General features: G+C 36.7%; 1 protein-coding gene and 1 long non-coding RNA gene across 23 annotated transcripts in view; one reads left to right on the top strand and one right to left on the bottom strand.

Annotated features, from left to right (window-relative positions):
- The window catches only part of HMBOX1 (homeobox containing 1), a 182,537-nt gene that overhangs the window by 130,915 nt on the left and 27,310 nt on the right, over nt 1-24,312 (bottom strand). The gene's annotated exons all lie outside the window — the stretch shown is intronic.
- The window catches only part of LOC117094368, a 165,388-nt gene that overhangs the window by 119,063 nt on the left and 22,013 nt on the right, over nt 1-24,312 (top strand). Inside the window, exon 4 of the long non-coding RNA XR_004441524.1 lies at nt 4,815-4,913. This is a non-coding gene — a long non-coding RNA (uncharacterized LOC117094368). The remainder of the gene's footprint in view (nt 1-4,814; nt 4,914-24,312) is intronic.

Raw genomic sequence — 24,312 nt, 5'->3', positions numbered from 1 at the left:
TAATTCCCTCAAGGAGGAGAACTCAGTAACTGAGGGATCGGGGCAGTTCTGTAGCAGGTAAAAATTAGTTTTAAAAATGTAACAAATTGGCTGAGCTGATTCCAAATATGACTAAGAAATTAGGTAATTACCAGAACTGGTGTGGCAATGACCCCCTCCCTCCATATATATGTTATTTTGCCTTGTTCAAGGATGCTGGAGATTTCAGAAGGAACCGAGAGGGGGTGAAGGGGTGAGCAGAAGGAGACTGCGATGAACTAAGGACAATGGAATAAATGGCATGGTGTCTTTTTCCATCTGGCTCCTTGAACTGGGTCTAATTCAGTCTGGTACCTCCGGGGCACCCTGAAGATTGGCAGCTCTGAAGCACTAAAGACAGCATTTCTCACACCGCTACTATCTCTCACAGAGGACCCAGTAGCAGTGGCATTGATAGATGCCACACTGGGGTGGCCTGAGAGAGGATGGACTTCCCAAGGGAGGCTGTAAGGAAGGAGTATTCGTTTCTGTTCTTGAATACATGTCACATTCCATTCGAGGGCTCCTAGAAATACTGAAGAGGACTCTGAAAGGGCTGGGGGGGTTTGTGTAAGCAAGAGGAAACTAAAAGTTATCCTCCATCTCTGCCTTTGGTGATGAAGCCTAGAAGCAATCAACCTATAAAAATATAACAGTAATATGTAGAGAAGTAAAAGAACAGAAAACAATACTCTGGCAAGAGAACCAAAGGAAATTCTTACTGAATTTTTTTTAAACTTAGGCTACTGCTCACTGAACAGGAAGTAGAGAAAAAACATGAGGATGGCTGGAAAGAGGTTACTCAAGGCTCTGCTGGGAACCAACACACTTAGTTATGCAGTACCTACTTTCTAAAGTGAAATCTTTCAACTGCTTTAAAATGTTTCTTTTCTAAGCCATTGAAAGCAATGAGATCATGTTCTTGATTAAGTGCCAGGTTTTTTTCCTCTGCAACCCAGATTGTTGAAGTTAAAAAGAAGAAAAATTAGAAAAATAAAAAAGTAAAGGTAAGAAGATTTGGGAACAGAAAAGAGAGGGGGAAACCATAAATATATTTTAATAACCTAGTGGTAGAAAATTATGTAATGACCTAATATAGAGTTGTTTTGTTTTTTAAATTGAGGACATCTTGCCCTGTTCCAAAAATACAACAAAGTATTTATTTCAATTTAATTTGTCTAACTGATGTTTTCCTATTCCATTTTATCCAGAGTTAACATATACAATCTCTTTGTGCCCCACAGCACAAAATATTTATAAATACATAGATGAGCCATTTGTAAAAGATAGTTTGTGCTGAAACCATAGAGCTTTCTGAACCATAGAAAAAGATATGAGGACTAGCCTTAGGTAATTTTGGTTTACATGTTTTTCACAAGGGGAAATAAATAATATTCACTACTCTAAACAATGGACAGTAAGATAATTTCTAAGATAAGCAAAAAGTAAAATATACAAGAATTAGAAACTAAACTCCATCTTGAAATACAACTCCTAGAGATTATAGAATAAATAACATTAACATGATCCATGTATTAATATTATTACTTTGTATCCACCACAGTGCCTTCCACCTATATCAGGAGCTATTTAATGTAATTTTATATGTGAATAGAACCTTTATACTTTTCAAAGTACCTTCACATTTCTCATTTGATGCTCACAATGCCCTGTGAAGTAGGTAGGGCAGGTTTCATTCAGTTTTACAATACTAAAAGAGATAGAGAAAAGTTAAGAGATAAATTATATGTCAGTTGTAAGTCAGAGACAGAATGCAAGGGTCCAGAACTCCTGGTCCAATGCTTGTCCAAAAGATGTCTGCAGACCATTATTCCTCCACCCACTCAATATTTATTATGCAACAACTGTGTTCTAGGAACTATTTTAGTCATTAGGAACATAACAGAGAAAAAGAACGTACGTATTTCTACCCTTAGGAAGCTTCTAGTGTAGTAAGAGTCATTACATAAATAACAATACAAATAAATGCAAAGTTGCACTTGTGATAAACATTATAATGGGGTATTGAGTGCTATAAGAACATTTAATGTGGGAGAGTTGACTTTGTCGGAGAGATTGGGAAAGGATTCACCTTAGGAACTAACTATAAAGTTCACTGACTAGCCTTTTAAAAAAATCTAAAACAGGCCAGGTGCGGTGGTTCACACCTGCAATCCCAGCACTTTGGGAGGCCAAGGCGGGCAGATCACCTGAGGTTGGGAGTTCAAGACCAGCCTGACCAACATAAGGCAACCCCGGCTCTACTAAAAATACAAAATCAACCGGGTGTGGTGGCCCATGAATGTAATCCCAGCTACTCAGGAGGCTGAGGCAGGAGAATTGCTTGAACCCAGGAGATGGAGGTTGTGGTGAGCCAAGACAGCGCCATTGCACTCTGTCTCAAAAACCATAACAAAAAAACCTAAAACAATTGTTTTTAAAAAGATAAAGCTCAGATCTGAAGGACAGACATTATATAGACAAAGAAGCAAAGGGAACATTATGTATAAAAGACCTACTATGGGAGGGGCCAAAATACAAGAGATTTTTTAAAAAAAGCAGCCTGTTTGACACACTGCCTGATCCCCAGCTTACTGCAATCAGAGTGTAAGGTTAGGGCTGGTGTTTTTTAACAAGCTCCCCAGCCGGGCCCAGTGGCTCACACATGTAATCCCAGCACTTCAGGAGGCCGAGGCGGGTGGGTCACCAGAGGCCAGGAGTTCGAGACCAGCCTGGCCAACATGGTGAAACCTCATCTCTACTAAAAATACAAAAATTAGCCAGACGTGGTGGTGGGGGCCTGTAGTCCCAGCTACTAGCGAGGCTGAGGCAGGAGAATCACTTGAATCCAGGGAGGTGGAAGTTGCAGTGAGCCGAGATGGCGCCACTGCACTCCAGTCTGGGCGACAAGAGCAAGACTCCATGTCAAAAAACAAAAACAAGAACAAAACAAAAAACAAAGTAAGGTTTCAGTGACTCCTGCCCTATTCCAATGATTATTTCAAAGCATCTAAGATGTTTCACTCAGGAATAGCGGGTGACTGTAAACAATGCAAAAATAGAAGAACTGCTACATTCATTCAAAAGCTGCTAAATTATCTGCATTCTAGAGGGTGATATCATTTTTTGTTCTTTCCTTTTCTTTTTCTTTTTTTTTTTTAATTTTTTATTTTTGAGACGGAGTTTGGCTCTTGTTGCCCAGGCTGGAGTGCAATGGTGCAATCTCGGCTCACCACAATCTCCGCCTCCCAGGTTCAAGCAATTCTCCTGCCTCAGCCTCCCAAGTAGCTGGGATTACAGGCACATGCCACCATGCCCGGCTGATTTTTTATATTTAGTAGAGACAGGATTTCACCATGTTGGTTAGGCTGGTCTGGAACTCTTGACCTCAGGTAATCCACCCACCTCCCAAAGAGCTAGGATTATAGGCATGAGTCACCACGACTGGCCTCTTTCGTTTTTTTAAAGAGACAAAGTCTTGCTTTCTTGCCCAGGTTGGCCTGAAACTCCTAGCCTCAAACAATCCTCCCATCTTGGCCTCCCAAAATGCTGGGATTGCAGGCCTGAGCCCCCATCATTTTTAATCTAGAAAGGAAGAATTTATGAAGGTGGTGCCATTGCCCTAGGCTTTTAGGGGTGAATTGAATTTCCACAGATAGAAAAAGGCTACTACTCCAGATAAAGAAAAGAAGCAAATGAAAAGATAACCCTGGCCAGGTGAGATGGCTCATGCCTGTAAACCCAACACTTTGGGAGGCCAAGGCAGAAAGGATCACTTGAGGCCAGGAGTTCAAGACCAGCTGGAGCAACATAGCAAGACCCTGTCTCTACCAAAAAAAAAAAAAAAAAAATTTGCCAGGAGTGGTGGTGTGCACCTGTAATCCTAGCTACTCTTAAGGCTGAAGTTGGAGGATCACCTGAGCCCAGGAGTTTGGGACTGCAGTGAACTATGATTCTACGATTGTGCCACTGTATTCCAGTCTAAGATAATGAGCAAGACCCTGTCTCTTAAAAAACTAAAAATAACAACAAAAAAAAGATACCCCTTGCTGCTTCCTATGAGTGTGAATATTTTATTTTACTGTAGCCCTTCCTAAGTGGTACTTATTTTTAGAAATATCATTCCCATAATACCTGAAAGTTGCAGAGGTTTTGCAGCTTACAAATCTTTAATTTTATACTCACAACAAATTCTATTACATTGCAAGAGCAGATATTAATTTTCTCGATTTTGCAGATAAAACTAGCTGAGGGAGGTTTACTTGTGCAAAGTCACAATTCAACACTGCTCTTTGTTTTTCACATATAGATTCCTGACTAACATGATGTGGAAAACTTATCAAAGTCTGTTATCTGAAATATGGAGAACCGAGTAGGCCTGCGATACCAGACATACAAGAACTCTAGTATGACAAATTGAAACAAAAGCCTGTTATCCTGGCTTAAATTAATAAAGGCAATGAGCAAGAGGTCTCCTGAGGCAGTCAAAAAGAGAAAATGACAGACGGAGATTCAGTGAGGGATCTATGATGACACCTAATAACTGAAGTATTAAAAAAATTATGGACAAGGGAGAAAAAACAAAACTAAGTAGCATAATATACTGAGGGACAAAAATGAATAGACGGCAGACACATGTTTCACCTTCAAAACTTACTTTCTAATTTTTAAAGTTATTTTTCAGTTGTCTCCCATAAATTACCTTCAAGAAAACTTTGATGATCATCACACTTTCTAAATCTATGCTGTTCCTGGCTGTAAAACATGTTTATTCTTCTCTTCCTTTTCTAACACAGGGGGGCTCGAGAAATGATAAGAGTCTTGCCTTTGAGATTAAACCTCCACTTTGCGCAAAATATTGTGGAAGATACAAAGAGGAGCTCTCCAGTTTCAAGGTTAGTATTTTGGCAATACTGGTAGGTACTAAGAATACTTCCCAAGATTGTATTGAAGAAAATGTGTTGAGTTGCACTCTATTTTCATAAACAAAAAGGACTTTTTTTTAAATGGAAGAACAAAAATTTCAGAGCCATGATGAAAGAATTCCATGTCACACAGAAATTGATCCAAGGAACTGGAGGCCTTTGGGTTATGAATCTATCTGGCCTATAAGCAAGTACTCTTATGAGATAATAATGTTGTACATATAAGAATAATTTTCCTTTAGGGTGGCATAAAGTTAGAAAGAACAGAGATTAGGAATAAACATTAACTGCTAGTGAGAAAAACAGAATTTCAATGACTACGGATAACAAACAACTTATTACTACAACCCAAAAGATTTAGGACATCTGTACAGAAACGCTGACACCCACTTCAAAACTGCTAGAATCAGTTTATAAGTCTCTTTTTCCATGCCAGCTATGCTATCCTCACTAGCAATCTCACATCTTCCTTCTTGTCTGGCTGACTGGAAAGGTGGTGCACTAACAACTGAAAAATATACATATAGAAAGAAGATGATAGCCTATTTTTTCTTTCACTCTTTTCAATACTACCGTCTTATAACCTGCACTCCCTAAAATGAAGAATAATATTGTACTTTAATTGTATTAATTGAACAAAATTCTATATTCCTGTTTTTATATTAAAAGTAGAATGAACGTAATTTTTTAAAATCTTTCTTGCCCCCAAAACCCTCAGCACAGCTCTCTGAAAGTGGCGTTGGTTGCTGTTTTTTTTTTTTTTTTAACCCTCTAGTTCAGTGGTCCTTGATGGAAAAAATACTCTTAACCTGTGTAATATAGAAAGTTTAAATTTATAATGGATGAATCTCTATAATCTAACTCTCAGATATTAAGAAGATTCATTTTCTCTGTGCCAAAGACAAGTGGATTTGTGAAGCCATAGAGTTCATCTCATTTGACATGAAATCATTCTCATTTTAGCTCAAAGTGCCTAATATGTTCTTGGGAACCACTTAACTATCTTTCATTTCTCACAGTGGATAATTACATGTTTTAGAGTACAGCTTTATCTCACTACAACTAAAAAAGTACATGGAGAAAATTTCTAGGCAAAAAGTACTCTAATGACCAGTTTTATTATTATTACAGTTTAAATGTATAATACATAGTATATATTTATAATGTTATATTAATTCATATAATTATAAATGATATTATTATTATCTCTACATTTTAATTGCTCATAAAAGTAATACTGGTGAAAGGGACTGGTCTGACATAAAACTACAGAGTGTAACAGTGTGAGCAGTTCCTCTCTTATGAGAAAAAAAATGTGATTACACCCACTTTTGATTCCTACAGTCAAGAATCAGAGGGTTAAAATAAACTGGAGTTTATACATTTACTGAAACATTAAAAAATTTTACACTCCCCTTAGCAGATAATTATAGTTAGTATTGTGAAAAAGAGACATCTTTTCATACTTAGCATTTTGAGGAACTATTAAGGACCAACTATGTATAATAACAACAATGGTGATGATGACACATTGAGTAAGAATAGCAAGAGCACTTTATATGTATTTTCTTTTCTATTTTTTTATTTGACCCTCTATGTAATTCTAGAGAGCAGGCATCAGTATTACCATTTTACAAAAAAAAGAAAGTCAATACACAGAGAAAATAACAAAACACTAATTTACTAAACCGTATCTTTGATAAGTGTCAGAGTCAAGATTACATATTAGAGGTTCCTGACTAAGCTCAGTACACTCTTTTCTATACTATACTGGAGTAATGCATCGCAAAATAAAGCTGCAAATTATACCCATCTCATGGTGCATGTCCTTTTGTAATGTGACCTTGCTGCTCTTCCATCATATCTTTAGAAGTTTATAATTTGATAAAATAGAATTTATCAATATTCTCTTATTGTTCTTGTTTTTTGGTTTCTCTTTATGAAACTTGGCTTTAGCAAAGTTATATTTTCTTCTGTATTTCTTCTAGAATCTTTATCCTTCCACCTCTTAGGTTTAGGACTATAATCTACTCAATTTCTGTATATAGTATGAAATAAGAGTCAAGAAATGCTCCCCCTTACCCTCAAATGGATATTCAGTTCTTCCACCTCCATTTCCTCAATGAACTACCTTGGCATATTTGTCAAAAACTAATGAGCCATAAACAAAAGTCTTTCTAGTCTCTATTCTGTTCAACCGATCTATCCTATGCTAACATCACACAGTCTTTAGTTGTGTAATTCCTCTAATTTTTTAAAAATTGGCTTACTGTAGGTATTCTGAATTTCCATATAAATGACAGACTAAGCTTATCAAGTTCTATAAAATCCTCCCAGGGATTTGATTGAGATTGGGTTCAACTTCTGGAACAATTTGGAAAGAACTGAAAATTACAAATTATTGAGTCTTCTGATCCATTAACATAGTATATATCTTAATTTATTCAGGTTTTAATTTATGTCAGCAGTGTTGTATATTTTTCAATACCTGGTCTTGTACACATTTATTATTTATTTTTAAGTATTTCATTTTTTGATGCCACTGTAAGTGGCAATGTTATTGTGCTTTCCCTTTCCAATTGTTTATTTCTAATATAAGGATGTACAGAACTAAAAAGGATTTCTGTATATTATTTCATATATCCTGTGACTTTATTAAACTAACTTAATAATTCTAAGAGTTTTAAAAGACATATCCCTTAGGATTTTTTTTTTTTTTTTTTTTACAAGCACAATTAGGTTGTCTATGAATAGAGACAGCTTTGGTTCTTTTTTCTGTAGTCCACATGCCTTCTATTTTCCTATTTTACTGGCGAGGAGCTATAGTATATTATGAATAGTAGTAGTACCTGCAGAAATTCTTGCCCTGTTGCCAGTCACAAGAGAATAGCATTCAGTCTTTCACCATCAAGTACAATGTAAGTTTTGGGTATTTAGTAGATACCCTCTCTCAGTTTAAGGAAGTTCTTTTCTATGCCTAGTTTGCTAAGTTTTGGTTTGCTTTTAGATTATGAATGATGTCTTTCTGCATCTATTGAAATGATCATAGTTTTTCTACTGGAGTCTGTTAATATGGTGAATCATATCGATTTTAGATTGTTAAACCATCGTTACATTTTTTGATATACAAACCTTTTAGTCATCAGGTATTAACCTTTTATTTTTATACTGCTGGATTCAATTTGTTATTTTGTTTATCATTTTCTAATATTTTATTAAGGATTTCTGCATATGTTTCTGAGGGACACTGGCCTACAGATTTCCTGTAATGTCTTTGTCTTAGTATTCCAGTAATCCTGGCCTCATGAGTTGAGAAGTGTTACCCTTCTTTTCTGTTTTCTGAAAGAGTTTATATGAAATTGGCATTTATTATTTCTTCCTTAAATATTTGGAAGAACATTAATTAATTCACCATTAAGCCATGGAGTTTTCTTTGCAGGAAAGGTTTTTAGCTATAAATCCAATTTCTTTAAAAAACATATTACAGTCCACTATAGACTTTAATAGGGGTTTTCAGATTATTTCTTCTTGAGTGAGCTTTGATAATTTGTGTCCATCAAGAAATATGACCATTTATCAAAGTTTGTCAAATTTACAGGAATAAAGTTGTTCATACTATTATCTTATTCTTTCAATGTTTGTAGATTCTGTAGTGATATCACCTCTTTCATTCCAGATATTGGTAATGTGTGCCTCTTCTTTTTTTCTAGATCAGTCTACCTAGAAGTATATCAGTTTCATTGATCTTGATTTCAAAGCACCCAGCTTTGGGAGGTTCACTGATTTTCTTACTTTTCTATTTTATTGATTAACGTTCTTGTATTTATTTCCCTCTATTTACTGTGGGTTTAATTTGCTCATTTTTATCTAGTTTTTTAAGCTGTAAGCTCAGATCACTTATTTGGCAGTCTATTTAGTTTACAGGTCTCTGAATCAAGAGTTCCCATACTGGAGAAACTGAATTTGAGAAGCCTTATTCACATAGGGACCTGGTATAGATCAACAGATGATGGACTTGGAGAGTGTGGTTGCAAACAGGTATGGTTTTTTGGTATTTAGGGAGAGGATGAGTGTTTGCATGTGGGAGAAATACGAATTGCACTGGCTAGAGGGTAGACCATGATAGACTATTTACAAAGATCATCAAAATTGCTCCTTTACAATGTGACTTTGCCCTTCTTTCCATCAAAAAAAGAGTACAGGATCTGACTGGACTTGGACCTGCTTTTATAAGCAGAATGTGACAAAAATGAGGTTATATGACTTTTGACTATAAATCTGGTACCTCTGCTAGCTTCTGCTTTTCACTTTCTTGGAGAGCTACGCAGAGATCACCATGTAAAGAAAATGATCTAGTTTACTGGAAACTGCCTTGGTTTTCTGATTTAATAACAGATCTCCAGCATCAGGGAGAACGAAGGCACCCCAAGCAACAGTTAGATATGCAGTTAAGGCCATTTTGGACCTTCTAGCCCAGTCACACCTCTGCCTAAATGCAGCTCCTGAGTAAGCACAGACAAAACCAACAGAATAACAACCCCATCAACCTTCAAAATCATGTGAAATAGTAAATTCTTGTTGTTTTAAGTCATGTAGTTTTGAAGTGGTTGATCAGTCTACAAATAAACTACTGAGTACTGATAAAAAATAGATGAAAAGGTTTTGTTCTTGAAGGTTTGATAATAAGGGGAAAACATACGGAAGAATAAAGTTGACTGAAATACTGCTAACCCTACTTTTTTAAAACTATGAAAGTAAAAAGAAAAAAAGATAAGTATGAGGCAGAAAAGCTTATATAAGGACTTCCTATAATTTATACACTAGTTTTACACTGTCTATCAGTGTCTACTAATCCCTCTCTTTAAAAAGCAGAATTTACAAGCCATTCTCAATGGTAGTCAGAATCACCCTTCAAAACCGTAACTCAAATAATGTAATACTCCCACTTAAAATCTTGCAATTGGCTTCCTACTGTACATAGGATAAAATTCAAATTCCATCTCATGATCTATACTGCCTTATAAGATTTGGCATCTGCCCTTCACTCACCATTCCCTAGGCACAACTGCCTTCTTTCTGATCCTTGAATACCTCAAGCCCATTCTTCCTTTTAGATATTTTAACTGTTCTTTCTGCCTAAAATATTCTTGTCACATTTGGTTCCTTCTTATTACTCAGGTACTAGTTTAAATGTCACGTCAAAGAGACCTTTCTTGAGCCCCTAAGTTTAAAATACTATCATAACCCTGACTTACATGCTTATAGCACTTACTACTATCTAAAATTATTTATTATATATGTCCTCCCAACCCTATCAAAGTAGAGATTGTTTCAGGCTCGTTCACCATTCCATCCCAGGATCTTACACAGTGCCTGGCACATAAAAGGTCCTTGTTTTCCTAGTAATTACATTATGTAAAGATAAGGTATTGGCTGGGTGCAGTAGCTCATGCCTGTCATCCCAGCACTTTGGGAGGCCATAGCAGGAGGATCACTTGAGCCCAGGAGTTCAAGACCGGCCTGGGCAACATAGGGAGATCCCATCTCTACAAAAATGAAAAAATAAGCTGGGCACAGTGGTACACTCCTGTGGTCCCAGCTACTTAGGAGGCTGAGGTGGGAGGATCACTTGGGCCTGGCAGGTAGGGGCTGCAGTGAGCTGTGATTGTAACACTAAACGCCAGCCCAAGTGACACAGCAAGATCCTGTCTCAAAAAACAATGACAACGACCAAGATAAGGTATTAGTTTTGGACTTTCACTCCACCCCACTGAGCAGGGGGATGAGAAAGACCAAGCTCCCCATTAATGGAAAACTAAGTATTTTGAAAGGTACAAGTATTAGGTTATCTAATAAGTTGTCACACTTAACTAAATACGGTCTCCTCTAGTACAACCCCTACACTTCATGCTACAGATCAGGACTATGCATGAGCACAGGAAGCAAAACTAGTGTTTCCACGGAGAAAGTTTAGACTATAATTGTCTTCACAGAATAACTGAATACACAATCTAAACTGTCACTATATAACTTTCTACATTTGTTATTTCAATCATGTGAAATATATATTCGGTGTTGGAAGATAATTAGCTAGATTTTTAAATCTCCTCACCTAAAATGAGATGTAAAAATTACTATTAAGTTTAATGTAAAAAATCACTTTTTGAGTTAACATTTCATGCCAAAAGTCAACATGGTAACAACAACAACAACAACAACAACAAAAAGAGGGTTGAGGAGAAAGGGCAGACAAATTGTTCCCAAAATGATTTCTGATGACTCTCTCAGTACCATGTCATATAATCATAGATCATTTACCAATCATTTATATTCAGAATATACAGCTAGGTGCTAGGTGACATGTTCCCTACCATCAAAAGTTTCACAACCTAAATGTCAAGATAAGAAAAATATAGTCAACACAAATCAAACAATAAGGATGCACAGGCTAAATAACACATGGTACCAAAAATATATGTTACAATTGATTCAAAGAAGTGAATGATCACTGAGACTCTGATTTCAAAAAGGAAGATTTCAAAAAGGATATAGGAGGAAAGAAGCGAGGGAGGGAAGGAATTCCAGGGAAGTGGAATTGCTCTAACAAAGATGCTGAAAAAGAAAAAAACACAACGTATGCTTAAGTATACTGATTAGACTGGTTTCATTTTAACCTGGGGCTGGTAAAGGTAACAGTGAGGGAAAAAGACAAAGCCTAATAACCATAGTGATATTTGCATAATACTTCACTTACGTTATCTGACTATCAAAACAGCAACACAAGAAAGGGTAGATTGTAGAGGGCCTTGAATATCAGGTTATAAATATCTAGCAGCAGTATCTACGTGTCTACGATGGAATACTCCATCATTAGAGGATAAAGAAATTGGAGGCAGGGAGACTAGTTATGACCGTTTAGCAATAAGCTAAAAAGGACCCAGGTTAAAGTGGCAGCAGTGGGAACAGAAAGGAAGAAATTTGTAAGATGATAGTGATAACTGGGGAAGGAGATAAAAAGGCTACCAGGTCTTAGACCTCAGTTACTAGGAGAAGGATGGCAGAATTGAGAGAAATATTTAAGTCCAGATGGGGAGGAGCTGTTTTTAGTAGTAAAGAGTCTAGTTCGGACACATGAGTTTGAAGCAACAGCAGCACATCTAGTTTCTAGAACCCCATCACTCATTCCAAAGACAGTCTTCTATGCCTACCATCACCCTAACCAAGAGAAATATGTTTCCCTGACATTAGGCCCGGTGCCCTTCTTTCTCAAAAAGACTGCTGATGTAGGAGGCAGGAAGGAGGAGCGACTTATGATTAGAGAGTCTCCGTTGGGGGTGTGGGGGTTAGAAACGTTCTGGAATTAGATAGAAGCAATGGCTATTCAACACTGTGAACACACTAAATGCTACTGAATTGTACACAGAGGTATAGTAAAAAGGATCAAGAGTGTGGGTGGGCAGGGGACAGCACTGCTTCACTTTAAAATAGTCAAGAGTGGACCTCACAAATTTATTTCTTCAACTCGGAAATTTCCTCTGAGCTCCAGACATGCATATTCAACAGCTTATCAAACTCAAGCAGGTCCAAATGGAATACATAAATGCCTGTCCCATCTCTCTATCCCAAACAAATACAATAAACAATAACAACCATCCTAGTTCAATAAAGAGCAATAACCTCCAAGAACACTGTAAAAGCCAGACTTTGAAGCTATTCTTAGTATCTTACACTCTCTCATTCTTCCCCATATCCAATTCAAAGTTCTATCAATTTAACATCCTAAATATTTCTGGCATTTGTCATCTGTCTCCATCAATAGCCATCACCATTGCCACCACTACTACCCAAATGCAGGCTACCATCACCTTTATTTTATCAGTCTTCATTCATCTTGCCTTCTCACTTTCCCTCTCACAATCATTCTTTACAGAGCAACGAGAATGAGATTTTCCAAACATATCTTTCAACTTGCTTAAAACACTTCACATGCTTTCATTGCTTTTATGATGAAGACCAATTTCCTTAAAACTTGATAAAAAAGGCTATGGGTAATCTGACCCCATTCCACCCTTTCATATTCCTTTTGTACCACACCTCTCAGATTTATTTCCCCCAAACTTTATTGGGGCATAAGAGACAAAGAGAAATTATATATATTTAAGGCATGCAATGCGATGTTTTGATATATGTACACATTGTGAAATGATTACCACAATCAAGCTAATTAACATATCTATCACCTCACACCATGTAGTTAACATGATGTACATTAAGTCTCCAGAACGTATTCATCTTATAACCAAAAGTTTGTACCCTTTGACCAACACATCCCCATTTCTCCCCCTGCAATCTACCTTTGGTAATTACCCTTCTATTCTATTTCCATGAGTTCAACTTCCAAAGATTCTACATACAAGTGAGATCATGTGGTATTTGTCTTTCCGTGCCTGGTTTATTTCACTTAGCATAATGTCCTCCAGGTCCATCCATGTTGCCACAAATAGAAAGTTATCCTTATTTTCTCTTTGATGCAACAGTATCTTTGTTTTCTAATGAATAATTTTGCATTGTGCATATGTGTGTCATACACACTCTACATTTTCTTTATTCATCTGGGGACAGAACTTAGTTGCTTCCATATCTTGGCTATTGTGAATAATGCTGAAATGAACCTGAGGGTGCATGGATAGTGACTTTATTTCCTCTGGATATATATCCACAAGTGGGATTGCTGGATTTTATATAATCATTCTGTTTGTAATTTTTTGAGGAATTTCCATGCTGCTCTCCATAACAATTGTACTAATTTGCATTCCCAACACACCTGTCAGATTTCTTGACCCTAATCATACCAGCTGATCCTTATACTTGTCAAATTCCAACTTACTACTGGGCTTCTGTTTGATTGGTTTTCTCTTCTCTCTTAGACTGGTTAACTTCTATTGATCCTTCAGATCTTAGCTCAAGAGGTACTTTCTTGGGAAGTTTTCACTGACTTCCCATACTAGGGCAAACTGGTATGCATAATACCCTGCATCTTTACTTTACAATAGTTGTCTATGGTAGTAGTAGTAGTTCCTTTTTTTTGAGACAGAGTCTTGCTCTGTTGCCAGTCTGGAGTGCAGTGGTGTGATCTCAGCTCACTGGAAACTCCACCTCCCAGGTTCAAGTGATTCTCCTGCCTCAGCCTCCCAAGTAGCTGGGACTACAGGCGCACGCAACCACACCCAGCTAATTTTTGTGTTTTTAGTAGAGACAGGGTTTCACCATGTTGGCCAGGATGGTCTCGATCTCTTAGGCCGCTCAAAGTGCTGGGATTACAGGCGTTGCACTTTTGTTGCCCACGCAATAAAACTCCTGACCTCAGGTGATCCGCCCACCTTGGCCTCCCAAAATGAGTAGTTCTTTATAGAAGTTGTTCTAGTGGTTACATATGGTTTGTTTGTACCCATGTTGAAATCTGATCCTCACTGTTGGTGATGGGGCCTAGTGGAAGTTCTCTGGGTTGTGGGGGCAGATTTTTCATGAATGGCTTGGTATCATTCTCAAGGAAGTGAGTTCTCACTCTTAGCACCTCCCTCTCTTCCTTCTTTTTTTCCTCCTCCTCCTCCTCCTTCTTGTACCTCGCCATGTGATCTCTGCACTCAGGCTAGCTTTTGCCTTCCACCATGAGTGGAAGTAGCTTGACACCCTCACCAGAAGCAGATGCTGGTGTCATGCTTCTTGTGCAGCCTGCAGAACCATGAACCAAATAAACCTCTCTTCTTTATAAATTACCCAGCTTCAGATATCCCTTTATAGCAACACAAATGGACTAAAAGTGACAAGTTTATTATTTTAAAATATATATTTTTCTTTTTAATTTTTGTGGGTACACAGTAGGTATATACAGTTATGGGTTACAAGAGATATTTTGATACAGGCATGCAATGCATAATAATCACATCAGCATAAATGGGGTGCCCATCCCCTCAAGCATTTTATCCTTTGTGTTTCAAACAATCTGATTATACTCTTATTTTAAAATGTACTAATAAGTTATTTTCTACTATAGCCATCCTGTTGTGCTAGTAAATACTAGGTCTTATTCATTCTTTCTAACTATTTTTTAGTACCCATTAACCATCCCTACTTCTTCCCTAACCCCCTACTATTCTTTCCAGCCTCTAGTAATCATCCAACAATTTTATATTTGTTGAATGGGTCATGTGATTAAAAACTCTCTGCCTCACAAAAATTGCTATGGAAAAACTTAAAACAGACTATTGAGTTCATAGTATAAAACCTTATTTTACAGGTCAAGTGTGGTGGCTCACATCTGTAATCCCAGGACTTTAAGAGGCCAAGTTGGGAGAATCCATTGAGGCCAGCAGAGTGACCCCATCTCTACAAAAATTTTTTTTTAATTAGCTAGGCATGGTGGTGTACACTTGCAGTCCTAGCTACTTAGGAAGCTGAGGCAGGAGGGTCACTTGAGCCTAGGAGTTTGAGGTTAACAGTGATTGTGCCACTGCTCACCAGCTTGGGCCAACACTGCACCCTTGCCTGGGGGACACAGTAAGACCCTGTCTCAAAAAATAAAAAAATTTAAAAAGCTCTATTTCTCAAGGTTTACTCCAGTAAATTACAGATTAAAGTTAACTATGCCTATTAGACTAGATCTGGAATAAGTCATGAGGTTGTTAGAAGCACTCAATTTTTTCTGGCACAGGTATTCTCTCAAACTCAAAGGTGAAATTTGAACAGTACAAAGATATCTAATACATCTAGTCCATCTATTTCTAAATGAATATTCTTTGCATCCAAAGTATGTATGTGTGTATGTGTGTATACATGTATCTCCCATGAATAAATACATATATGTTTATCTCTAATAAAGTCACACTGCAGCCTCAAACTCACGGGCTCAGGTAAGCCTCAGTCTCCTGAGTAGCTGGGACTACAGGCATATGCCACCGTGCCCAGCTAGTTTTTGCATTTTTTTGGTATAGACAGAGATTCACCATGTTGCCCAGTCTGGTCTCAATCTCCTGGGCTCAAGCCATCTGCCTGCCGTGCACTCCCAAAGTGCTGGGAATACATGCATAAGCCACCACACCTGGTCCAGGTTCATTTTACCATAAGAAATCATAAAAAAACAACCTGAAGTTGATGACATGTTTATACTTTGAGTAAATAAACATCATTTAACCACCAACACACAAGGTTTTAACTGTTTCTAATCTTTCATTTATCACAAGTGTCTAAAAGTAGTAGATTCAAGGTCACCAAAAATAAGTTGAGAGAAAAGTAATTAACTACTTTTATATTATTTTTAATACATTTTTTTAAAATATTAAAAAATGCCTTTATAAGGATCAAATAAAAAGATTTCTTGACATAAATGCCTCTCATTAAAAGGACACAAAAGAAGCAACACAATGAGGAAGAAACGGAATAGATGGACACTTGTAAAATAATGAGAGAGATTTTTTTTCAATGCCAGGGTCAAAACCTCAAGGCTGAGTCCGTATTTCTGACAGGGTCAAGGTGGTTTATCTGCAGTGCTTTACTAAAAACAACACATCTTATTTTCAACTATAGAACTCTATGTGCTTTCAAAACATTTTCCCCATTACCACCACATAACTGAGGGCAAACAATAATGAATATAGTGTTTGACAATAAACAAAAGAAAAGATTAAAACAATAACTATATGGCTGCCATTTAAAAAGAACAAAACTAGAACTAAAGAACACCCTGAAGAAAAAAACAAAATAGTTTTCTCTGCAACCAGGCTGATCAGATGCAAACCTTGGGTTATTCTCCCTTTAAAGTATTCTTATTCAGGGGCTAAGTTCTTAGTTACTGGTACAAAACACCCTATGTCCTCTGCAACCACAGACAATACACCAACAAAATGTGTACGCCTGTGTTCTACTAAAACCTGATTTGTGGACAATGAAATTTGAAAGATATAATTTTCACGTCACACAATGTTATTCTTTTAATTTTTTAATTAAAAATTTAACATCACTCTTAGGTTCCAACTGAACAAAAACAGATGGTGAATCCAATTTGGCTTTGGGCCATAGTTTATCAACTCCTAGTAAAAAAGAAAGATCACTAATAGGAAAGATAACAAGTTCTGCTATTATATGTAATCCATAACTTCACTCAACTCCACTTTCTTCAACTATTAAAAAAAAAAGAGGCTGGGCATGGTGCCTCATGCCTATAATCCCAGCACTTTGGGAGGCCAAGGTGGGCGGATCACCTGAGGTCGGGAGTCCAAGACCAACCTGACCAATATGGAGAAACCCCGTCTCTACTAAAAATACAAAACTAGCCAGGCATTGTGGCACATGCCTGTAATCCCAGCTACTCAGGAGGCTGAGGCAGGAGAATTGCTTGAATCCAGGAGGCAGAGGTTGTGGTGAGCCAAGATCACGCCATTGCACTCCAGCGTGGACAACAAGAGCGAAACTCCATCTCAAAAAGAAAAGAATACCATATACAAAAATCACCTCAAAATGGATCAAATACCTAAACATAAGAATTAAAATTATAAAACTTTTAGAAGAAAACAGGAAAATCTTTATGACATCAGATTTAGCAAGGATTTCTCGGGCAAGACACCAAAAGCACAGGTAACCAAAAAAAAAAAAAAAAAAAAATTAGATAAATTGTATTTCATCAAGATACAAAACGTATGTGCAGGGCTGGGCACGGTGGCTCACACCTGTAATCCCAGCACTTTGGGAGGCCAAGGCAGGTGGATCACAAGGTCAGGAGATCGAGACCATCCTGGCTAACACAGTGAAACCCCATCTCTACTAAAAATACAAAAAAAAAAAAAAAAAAAATAGCCAGACGTGGTAGCGGGCGCCTGTAGTCCCAGCTACTCAGGAGGCTAAGGAAGGAGAATGGCGTGAAGCCGGGAGGTGGAGCTTGCACTGAGCTAATATAGCGCCACTGCACTCCAGCCTGGGCAACAGAGCAAGACTCCGCCTCAAAAAAAACAAAAACAAAAACTTATGTGCAAAGGTCACTCTAACAAGACAAAAAATAACCTATATATAATCGGAAAATATATTTGCAAATCATGTATATCTGATACAAGATTAATATCCAAAATATATTAAGAACTACTAAACTTAATAACAACAAAAAAGCCTAATTTAAAAATAGGTAAAAGGTTTAAACAGACATTTCTCCAAAGATAAACGACCAATAAGCACATGAAAAGATACCCAAGGACATTAGTCATTAGAGAAATACAAATCAAAACCTCAATGAGATACCACTTCACACTACGATGGCTAGAATTAAAAAAACAAAAAATACAAATAGAAAAATAACAAATGTTGGTGAGAACGTGAAAAACTGGAACCCTTGTATATTGCTGGTAGGGATATAAAATGGTACAGCCACTGTGCAAACAGTTCGGGAGTTCCTTAAGAAGTTAAACAGAATTACAAGATGACCCAGCAATTCCATTTCTGGTGTACTTTAAAGCATCTCTAGATTACTTATAATACCTAATACAATGTAAATGCCATGTAAATAGTTGTTATACTGTATTGTTCAGGGAATAATGACAAGAAAAAAGTATTGCTATATATCCCAAAGAAATGGAAACAGGTGTTCAAATGAAAACTTCTTTGTTAGCTCCTGGTTTTAGCTCTTATTTCATAGCAATATCCATCAATTTGGACAAATTGAATGGATAAAATGTGGCATATCCACAAAATGGAGTATTATTCAACTACAGAAATTAAGTAATGAGTCATGCTACAATATAGATGAACCCTGAAAACATTATGCTATGCAAAATAAGCCAGATTCAAAAAGTAGTATGCTGTGTGATTCCATTTATATGAAATGTCCAGAATAAGCAAATCCATAGAAACAGAAAGTAGACCTGCAGTTGCTAGGGGATGAGGGCAGGAGAGAATTGGGAGTGACTGCTTAATGGGTATAATTTCCTTCTGAACTGAACCCTAGATGAAAACCTTCTGAACCAGACAGTGGTGACAGTTGTGCAATACTGTAAATGTATTTAATGTCACTGAATTGTACTCATTAAAATAGCTAAAATGGTCAATTTTAGGTTATGTGTATTTACATAATTTTAAATTTTAAGAAAACAAAAGAACAAGTACAAAAAAGGGATAATGCCCATCCACCTGTAGGCTTTTTTATAGCATTACTTGATGTGTAAAGAGAGATGAGACACATAGCATCACTTTACTCACAATAAATTATTATTATTCCAGGGAACTATTATTATGCCAGAAAAGTATGGTTGCTACACACTCTGGATAAATGAGATTTCACAGTAGTAACTCATAGAATATATTAGAAATAATATATTGTTACTCCTCTTCAAACGCAACTTAATGTGTTCAAAGTCTCCACTACAGATTAAGAATAATTTAAGAAAATAACATAAAATTAATGCCTGGTGAGTTAACTAGAGGTCTGAGAACTGTCTGAAATTATGTGGAAATTGTGTATGTGTATTACCGTAAGAATTCATAATTTTTAGATTTCAACGGTATCCAGGTTAACAACTACTGATAAGCCACAAAGAAAACATCAAACAAAGAATGTTTTACTTCACTTCTCAAAGTACAGATTTGATTTTGCAAAGATAAAAGTGCTTTAAAAAGTAGAATTCAAAAATAAAAGCCCAAGAAAACAATGTTCTATTACAGCTGTCCCTTGGTATCCTCAGGCTATTGATTTTAGGACCATGCTCCGTCCGTTCCACCTCTCCACACAGATACCAAAATCCATGGATGCTCAAATCCCTTATGTAAAATAGTGTAGCATTTGCAAAGAACCTACGCACATCCTATGGTGTACTTTGAAGCATCTCTAGATTACTTTTACTATCTAATACAACATAAATTCTATGTAAATGGTTGTTTGACTGTATTGTTTAGGGAATAATAAGAAAAAAGTCTGTATATGTTCAGGACAGACACAACCTTTACTTTTTCTTCCCCAAATATTTTTGATCCATATCTGCATAAATCAATGGATGTGGGACCAACAGATATACAGAACCAACTATATTTCCAGGCAAAGTTTAAGTTCTGCCTCCTCCCTGTAGCTTTTCCTGACGACATTAGTTCATAATTGTCTCCCTTTTCTAATACTCCTCTTCTAAGTATCACTTTTGTGATGGTTAGCTTCTTATGTACTCATTTGTTGATTTAGCGTAATTCAACATCTTATTATGTACTACCTTGATCCCAAGCACTTTTGCATATAAGTCTTCTCTATCTCCATAAATGAGAAGCCACTCAATTGATAGAGGTTTTGTATTTTACTTATTTAGTAGCCCTACAACATAAAAGACAACACATATTTTTATTTTTATTATGTCTTTTAAAATTAAATAGAAGCATGTCTTATTTAGCATGGTATATGTTCTATGCTTCAAATGAGGATGTGTATTTTGGAGTAATATTGCAGTTATCAAAACACCGAATAATGAATGAAACATATGCAGTTATCAAACCCATCATTAAAGTATCTCCTAATCATGTTGGTTCATTTGGTCAACCAGATCTACCAATGCTTTGTGGTACTACTGGTAGTATTCATTCTTGCCTATTTTACTTACACGTAGAGGAGGTTTATTAAAATCTTTCTCAAGTCTACAGGTTTCCTTTATACAGTATATTCACTGCATAACAAACTAAAAATAAAAGGTCATAATCCATCATCCTGATACCAAGTGATGGCCAAAGGTCTATGGAAATATATTTGGTTTAGGTATGATTGAGACAAGGTCTCACTCTGTTGCCCAGGCTGGAGTGCAGTGGCGTGATCTCAGCTCACCACAACCTCTGCCCCCCAGGCTCAAGTGATTCTCCTGCCTCAGCCTCCCCAGTAGCTGGGATTACAGGCACATGCCACTCCACCTGGCTAATTTCTGTATTTTTAGTATAGAAGGGGTTTTAACATGTTGGCCAGGCTGGTCTTGAACTCCTGACCTCAAATGATCCACCCACCTCAGCCTCCCAAAGTGCTGGAATTACAGGCGCGAACCACTGTGCCCAGCCAGGTTAAGGTATGATTTTAAATGCTTATGAAATGTTTGTTTTAAAGATTTATTTATATCATAATGTTATAGTGCATTTAGCACCACTTATTACAAATTATTCTGGAATCCATAAAAGTTTTCTTATATTTTTTGTCTAGTTTATGTTAGACTAAATTATTCTTTAAGTCAGATATAAAGTAAAATAACATACATCTCTACTTAAATTTCACTTACCCTAGCTTTTCCACTATGATTATTTCATCTACTCATTATTTTATAGAATGTCTGGTCTCTCAAAAGATAGATGAATACTTTTCTGACACTGTCCTCTAAAAAATCAAGGCAGATTAAGCACTTTCCTTCTATACCACCTTGAGCATGTTTCTATTATGGCAACAATCATATCACTGGGCTCGTTCATATTCATATCTCCTTCATCAGACAGTAAACCTAATGACAGTCTCCAGCATAGTAGGTACTCAATAAATGCCCATTAATTTCTTTGAGAAAATATTTGGGCATGAGGGTACTATGCATAAATGAATACATGTTACAGAGAATCATTTAAAAAGATAAATCTCATGAGATAATCTAATCATATAATATCTTAACAGTTACATCTTTTCCATTATGGCAACACAAAAAATTCTCATAATAAAATACAATGTATTTAAACTTCAGGCAAATACTGCCTAGGGTTTTAATTTACAAGCAAATATGAAGGGCTTATGAGTTTGGACGACCAACTGTATTATTCACAACTACATTCCAAGGCCCTACCACAGTACCTTGTTCATAGTAGGAACTCAATAGTGATCTGATAAATTAGTTAATAAAAACAGGTTAACGAATTTGATGCAGAGAGGCACAAGTTAGTAAATGGTATCTGGAGCTAATGAACAATGAATATAAAGAAAAGGTTAACTATAAATTTGAAACTGGGTTGTCAAGTTTACCTGGTTGATGTAAAATCTTGGAAGAAATGTAGAAAAAAAATGCTGTACCTGTCACAATAAATGTTCTTGTTTATTCATAAGCCAGCTCTGTGTGCAACACATCTCTAGGTCTAGCTATTGAAAATAAAACACATACACACAAAACTTTGCTCTTTATAATATTTAGCATTTGAAATATCTTTTTGACTATGGCTTTCATTTTAAAATTAAGGTATAACACTGATCTCCTGAGTATTCATTTTAGCTTTGCTTGTTCTTGCTTAGGGCATGTGCAACAAAATTTGATTTATAAAAATTCAAAGTACATACTACCTTCCAAGGAAATGGATTTTGCCAAGAGAAAATAAAAATGTGTGTGGGTATGTGTATCACTATGACATCCAAAATTATAAAGAAGTCATTTGAGTTGTGGACATCCTATATCTTTTACCTATACAGTTGGCCCTCTGTGTCCACGAGTTTTACATCTGAGGATTCAATCAACTATGGAAATCTGGAGCCAATAAACAATCCACTGTATTGTTTATTGAAATTATTGAAAATACAGTATTGTGCTATCTGTAACACAATAAATACTGAGATAAGTACAGACCAAATATTCAATAAAGAAATATTCAATTTCTTCCAGAAAATATAAGGGAAGAAAGCATTTCCCAAATCATTTTATGAGGTCAAAATTATCCCAATAAAAAGGTCAGAGAATTAAATTACATGAAAATACAGTATTGTGTTGGCTATAATACAATGAATACTGAAATAAATACAGTGTTTCCCATCCATGGTTGGTTAAATCTGCAGATGCAGAACCCTCGGATACAGAAGGGCCATCTAAGGGACCTGAACATCAGCAGATTTTGGTAGCCAAAGGGAGTCCTGGAACCAATCCCCCACAGACAAAGACATAGTCAAAAACACAGTATACAGTTTGAAGGCTAACTGTATCTGTTACTGGGTTAATCCTTCACCAATGGAGAAAAATTTATGACATGAACACTGAGCAATCAATATTCTGTCACTTTCCTCTCCATTTTCCTCAAGAAAAAGAACTTCCCCGTTTTTTAATTCCCTAATTTTTCTATTTAGAATTGACAGTATAAAGAAATGCTTTAAAAGTTGCTATGGTTATTTGAATGTCTTCGGAAGTTTCTGCTGTTTTTAAAACTGGGTTATGACTTTACACACTGAATACAGGTGTGTAAACAACTTTGATAATATATCATAAATAGCAGCAGACCTTATTTTGTATTCATGTTCCAGAAAATGACTATGCTTTTGATGACAGTGATTCTTACTACTTTAAGGTATTTATGTTAAATGAAAGGTGGGAAGCACTTAAACTTGGTGTGCTGGTGGTAAAATGATGTTTATAAACTCAAATAAAGCACAAACATTTCACTAGTTATGACTTTTTGATAACGAAAGAGGGAACATCAGTAGAGACCCTATAGAGATTAAAAGTATCAAGTAATACCATAAACAAGTCTATGTTCATAAATTCAGTAACTTAGATGAAATGGACCAGCTCCTTGAATACATACATTACCAAAAGAAACAACATGGCCGGGCCCAGTGGCTCACGCCAGAAATCCCAGCACTTTGGGAGGCCGAGGCGGGCAGATCACAAGGTCAGGAGATTGAGATCATCCTGGCTAACATGGTGGAACCCCATCTCTACTAAAAATACAAAAAATTAGCCAGGCGCGGTGGTGGGTGCCTGTAGTCCCAGCTACTTGGGAGGCTGAGGCAGGAGAATTGCTTGAACCCAGGAGGCAAAGGTTGCAGTGAGCCGAGATTGCACCACTGCACTCCAGCCAGGGCGACAGAGTGGGAGTCCATCTCAAAAATAAATAAATAAATAAAAATAACATGAATAGTTGAATAGCTCTTAAGGAAACTGAGTTCATAGTTTAAAAATATCACAACCAAGAAAACTGCAGGCCTGGATAGTTTCACTGGCCAATTTGACCAAATATTCAATGAAGAAATAATGCCAATCCTACTCAATCTCTTCTGGAAAATAGAAGAGAAGAAAGAACTTCCCAAATCATTTTAGAAGACCAGCATTATCCTAATACAAAAGCCAGAGGATTAAATTACATGACAGGAAAACTACAAACTAATATCCCTGATGAACGCAGATGAAAAAATCCTCAACAAAACTGTAGCCAACTGAATCCAGCAATATATGAAAAGAACAATACAGCACGCAAGGTTTATTCAGTATTCAAAAATCAGTTAATGTAATTCTTCATAATCACAGACTAAACAAGAAAAGACGAAGAGGCCGGGCGCGGTGGCTCAAGCCTGTAATCCCAGCACTTTGGGAGGCCGAGACGGGCGGATCACGAGGTCAGGAGATCGAGACCATCCTGG

This window comes from Trachypithecus francoisi, unplaced genomic scaffold (genome assembly GCF_009764315.1).
Source record: "Trachypithecus francoisi isolate TF-2019V2 unplaced genomic scaffold, Tfra_2.0 Contig01440, whole genome shotgun sequence".
NCBI lineage: Eukaryota > Metazoa > Chordata > Mammalia > Primates > Cercopithecidae > Trachypithecus > Trachypithecus francoisi.
This window is presented reverse-complemented; position numbering and strand designations above follow the sequence as displayed.